Consider the following 6009-nt stretch of genomic DNA (forward strand, 5'->3'; position numbering starts at 1 on the left):
TTTAGCCTAAGTTTTGTTTCACCCTCTTTATAAAGATAAATCTACCATATCATGTTTTTCTCGACAAAACCCGTTTAACCCACCCCCTTGGTGTGGTTAACAAACCCCGGCTGCATTTAAACCTAGTACCATTTTGTTAAACCCGCATTATATTCAATCCCCAATTTATTCATAAATTAATTACCATTCTTTGTAATTAAACCCCCGAGCCCCACTAATCTTCGCCCATGTTCCCTCTGTGCATCTTGACCACGCGACAACCCTCCGATCACCCACTTCAAATTCCAACGACCCACATCCATATCATGCGCTCCCGATGTCTGATAGTTAAAAGCCCGAGAGCATGTGAGCTTCATGGTTTTGCTCAGGCCCCTTTCAGCTACGTGGCAGCACGGGGTGAACTCGCGTGCTCTCATGAAAAAATTGCCCGAGTGCCAAAAGCAGTGCGATGAACCTTAATACCGCCTCCCCGCGTAGGCCGAAACCATCCATTGTTCACTTATTGATTTTCGCGCCAAATTTTAAATGTTACCTGTTAAAAAGCCAAATACCCTCATTTTCGCTCTTTTCACTTGTTTGCAGAGTGAAACTTGCCTAAGCTTTCCTATGCCACCTTGAGCATCTACAACCCAATTTAACCATTGTTTACCTCCCGAGCACGCTCTGGACTCCATCCACATACCTCTCAGCTCAAATAAAGCCATTTATCACATCCTTGTCAACCTGTTTTTTTTTATTAATGATTGTTTTATTTTGCAGGGGATTAGAAGGCCAGAAGCTTGGATAAACAGTTTTGATACTAGTCACAAAACCTGTTTACTCCAAATACTCAAGATATCTATTCAAACACTTCATTTAGCAGAATTTTTTCTTACAAACATAAAATCAAGTTTAAACCAAAGACAGAGTAGAAAGAAACAATTTACACAGTAATTTTTAAAACAGAAATAAATCAGCAACAACATATTCACCTTTTTACATGAAGTCAAACGGGGCTTTAGTAAAATTCACTTTTACTAAAGACATAAATCTAGGATAAGAGTAAAAAATACCAGATGATGTGTTTTACTATGACTGGTAAAAGTAAAAGCAGGTGACAGAGCATACAGTTAAAAGACTAAAACAGAGGAGGCAGATAAAGAAATACAGATGAAAGTGTATCAGATGCAAGGTCATAAGTGAATATGACATCCAATGTGAAGATCAAACAGCCAAGAAGCTTAAAATGCAAAAGATCAAAGATCAAAGCTAGCAAAACCTAAATAACAGGGATAGTAAGCAGCAGTTCAAAAGCTGTCTCTATCTTCTTGCATGAAGATATTTCCTTTTCCTATATTAGTTCTTAATACAGTTTGAGATATTTTGTAAATTCCTTTTGTATAAATACTTCACAATTCGAAGTATTTAGTGTGGATTGCTATACACTTGTAAAGTTATTTTGATATTGAACCTAAGGGTGATTGTACCAATTTTCAAGTCAACAGACTAGAGCAAGTAATAAAAGCATTGCACTCTAGGATTCATGAGATGAGCTATTGCAATGAAGTATCTTATTTGTCTGATTTTGTTACTTTCTTGTGTGTTTCATAAACTTAAATGTTATCCAAATTTGAATGAATTAACTAGAAATACCACTCAGAACTTGTTTAAGTACACTATGTTTTGCACAGTTAGTCATTTATATGTTTCCCTCTGATATCTGGATTTGAGAACCCTTAATTGCTCTCCCATCCCGGTTGACCTCTATCATTCCTTCCATAATCCGGCCTAAGGAACCCTTAATTTCTCCCTAGATCTGATTAGAAACCACTTCACCATCCAACCTTTGAGATCTGTAATAACTCGCCTATCTTGCCCTGTAGACACTATTTTTAAAGCTTGATCCAGTCCAGTTTGTCTGATATTGACTCCATAGCCCAATGGTAAAATAAAACCTCTATTCATCTAAGTAAGTGATCCCACCACCCAAATTCAAATCAAAACCCAAGTGCAACCATAACTAGCCTAAAATTAATTAAGTAAAACAAAGTTAAATCATAAAGAGAGAGCCCTCTCTAAGATTAGGAAGGCTAGGTCCTAATCTCCAAAAGTGGTTTGTGGTTACCTCTATCATTTCTTTCTTCAACAACTTCTAAATAAATTTTGGAGTGATAACATCATTGGCGACCATGCTAGGGAACTTCGATCCTCAGTCTAATAAAACTTTAAGGAAACCTTAAATTTCATCTTAAGCCCCTTAAGGTCATTTTCTGAAAGTTGTTCTTGAAAAGTACATTAAAAACAGTTTAAAAAGTTAAAATTATGGCTCCTAAGAAGACTCACTATACCAGGGAAAATCCAGATCCAAACCCTGCTACTATAGTTGATGACCCAAATAGGATTTTAAGAAAACCAAAAAAGGTAGAAACTCAGGCAAGTAGTAGCCAGTTAGTCAAAGCAAATTCACTCCCTGAGGAGTTGTCAACTTTAGAGGAAATTCCTTTTGATTTGTCATTTGACCTCTCATTGTTTAGAACTAAATCTGAGAATTCCATTCATGAAACAGTGTTAGACCCTGAGTTTATTCAACTCATTGAATCAAAAAGGGTGATTATCCATCCAGATTTAGATAAATTTGTCTTGGAGACTTTTGACAAGTTAGAAGCTTTAACCTCTACATTGATAAGCAATATAGATGATGCTTACCTTCAACAATCTGTTGAACTAGCTGCCCTTACTACTACTGCATCTAAAATTTTTGCACAATCTTCAAAAACTGTAAATACACCTTCATTTACCACTACCTCACCAATAGTATCCACCACAGTCCATTCCCCTAAACCAGTTATTCATCAGCCAAACACCCCATCCCCATCCTCATCATCATGTAGTTCATCTCCATCCAGTTCAAGCCCTTCCTCAAGCACCACTACTTTACCCCCTAGTCAAACCAAAATCTCAGCCATGGCAAACCGATATTAACCTTTGGTTTTACCTACACCACTCAATGCCATGCCTCAAGATTATCATAGAAAAAATATTTTTGTTTGATGTTACTGGCCAGTACACTACCCAATAGCATGTGAACAAAATGACTGACTTTTTTGAGTTGCATGAGATAGATGAATCAGATGTCCAAATGAGGTTGTTTGCCCAAACATTAACTGGGGATGTCAAGAAATGGTTCAAAGCTTTACCTACCAACCATATTGTAGACTTAGCTAATTTTCACAGATTCTTCATTGATAGATGGGAGAGAAAGAAAAACCCTATGCAAATATTTTCTGAATATAAAACATTAGAAGATCTCCTAATGAGTCAGTCCAGGATTATTACACTAGGTTCAATAGTATCTACAATGCAATCCCAGCCAATATTAAGCCTCCACCTGACCTAGCATTAATTAAATTCCCTGATGGTTTTGACATTGACATGTCATACCAATTAAGGGAAAGAAACCCTGAAACATTGGAACAAATGCAAAGCAATGTTGTTAGTGTAGAGGCCAACCTATTAGCCAAGAAAGCCAGAATGAGAAATGAAAAAAGAGTTGTATTTAAAGAGGAAACTTCCACTTTTGATGGAAAAGTAGATAGTTTAGCAAAGAGTGTAGAGAGAATAATGGATAGATTAGAAAACATGGAAAGGAAAACTCAATGGGAGAATCAACAACCACCCCCAATAAGAAACCCCAACTTTAGGAAGAACCCTAACACTGGAAAGAATGTTATACCAAATCAACAAATTAGGCCCCCCTTCCAGGAAAACTATGTTGAGGGTTCACATAGCCATGAAGAAGAGGATGGCACCCAGATAAACTTACTAGAAATAAAAGATGAAGATGTTGTTTTTCTCACTCAAGAAGAACAGAAGTCATACATGCTGCAACAATTGCAGTTAGAATCTGGTGAGTCCTTTGACTTTAAATAGGGTTATGAGTCAGCTATATATGAGGTACATAAACAGTATAGCTTAAGAAGTAAAAAGAACAATGAAGCTCCCACTAAAAGATCAATCCAAACCCAGACTAAGAAAATAACAGAAGCTCCTGTTACCAAAGTGTTACAAATCCTCCCTAGGGAAACATCGGAGATTTCTACCCCGAAACTTGTTGATATATCCCCCACTGAAACTCAAACTGAAACAATTACTGAAATCAATCCAAACAAGGGAAATCAAAGAAAAACAACTGAAACACAAACTGAATTGCCTAGTATTGAAAAACAAGATAAGAACACACAGACTGCATTTGTTAAGGAAGATCTTATCCAAACAAACAAAGCTCAACTCCCTTTCAACATCAAAACTGAAATAGAAAAATTAAAGATATCAATTCCCTTGACCTAGTTGGTAAAGAATGAATCCTATAGATCACAGATAACTGAAACTTTAAAAATAGGAGAGGGAGAATATTTTGTTAATCTGAATGATGATCAACCTGAATTGTTGTTTGGCCCTGAGGCGAATGGTACTCATCAGCAAGGGGGAGTCCCTCCTTTCTACATTAACCTGAACATTCATGACAATTACATAATGCTATGTTAGACTCGGGGGCATCCCATAATTTGATGCCAAAAGCAATCATGGAGAGACTGAACTTAGACATCACCAGACCATATAAGGATTTGTTTTCTTTTGACTCTAGCCAAGTTAAATGCCTTGGTTTGATCAAAAATTTATGTGTAACTCTAGTCCAATGCCCAGAAAAGAGTATTCTAATGGAAATAGTAGTTGCAGACATCCCTCCCAAATATGTAATGTTGTTATCTCGCTCATGGGGAGAAAAATTGTAGGGGAGAAAAATTGCAGGGATCCCTGCAGTTAGATATGTCTTATGCCACCATATTTGTTTTTGGACAACAAAGGAAATTATATAGAGAGACCTTGATCAAATACATGGTGATTAGTGTTGAAAGACCACAAAACTTTCCCATATACTCCATGCATTTTGATATGGACTCTTTTATCTTGTACAATTCAGAACATGACAATAATCAAATCATAGTTGTAGAAGAAAACAGAAAACCTCCTGATAGTGAGAACATTTTTCATGAGTCCCTATGGCATCTAGACTTTGATGGATCTGTGAATAGGTTAGGGGCTGGTGCAGGAGTGTGGATCCATAATATGGAGAATAATCATTCTGAGGGACACGCATTCAGGGTAAACTTCAAGTGCACCAATAACATGGTTGAATATGAAGCCCTAATTTTATGGTTACAAATGGTTAGAAAACTTGGAGCCAAAAGAGTTTCCATACTTGGAGACTCATAAATGATTATTAAACATATTAATGGAAAATAATATGTGAGACTTAGTCAATATAGGGAGACTTTCCTAGATTTGATTAAAGACCTCCTAGAAACAAACTTTACTGTCATTCCTAGAAAACAAAATATGCAGGCCCATAGTCTTGCCACTTTTGCTATTACCTGTAAATTTCCCTTTCAACCTAACCATTTGTACACTGCAGAAGTGAGACATAGGCCTGTCATACCAGACAATTTGAAGTATTGGCAGATTTTCTCCCAAGATTCCCAGATTTATGATTTCATGAATGCTGAAGGTGAGTTTCAGAATTGTAAAATAGATACACACTGTACAGTAGACAATGACATAGATAGTGACATAGAAGTAAATATTTTAGATATAGGTAAACCCACTAAATTCACTAAAGTAGAAATAGATAACTTAGAAAATGTAGAAATAAAGGAGATAACCAATGATAATCCTGAAATTCTTAATCTTAAAAACAATTTTTTGCCTAAGGGATTAGTCCCATTAGAAGATTTGTTTGACTCAAATGATGTAGCTAGGAAACCGAAAATGGAACCTTTAAGAGCAGACATAGAAGAGTGTAACATAGGAACTGCCGATAAACCAAAACTCATTAAAATATAAAAAGAATTAACTTCAGAGGAAAAGGTTAAATACATTAACCTGTTTAAAGAGTTCCAAGATGTTTTGGCCTGGAGTTATGAAGACTTTAAGTCTTATGACACCAGCATAATTCAACACAAAATACCTCTC

The sequence above is a fragment of the Pinus tabuliformis genome, chromosome Q (assembly GCF_031772625.1).
Source record: "Pinus tabuliformis cultivar Carrire ecotype Pingquan chromosome Q, CPIR1, whole genome shotgun sequence".
Taxonomy (NCBI): domain Eukaryota; kingdom Viridiplantae; phylum Streptophyta; class Pinopsida; order Pinales; family Pinaceae; genus Pinus; species Pinus tabuliformis.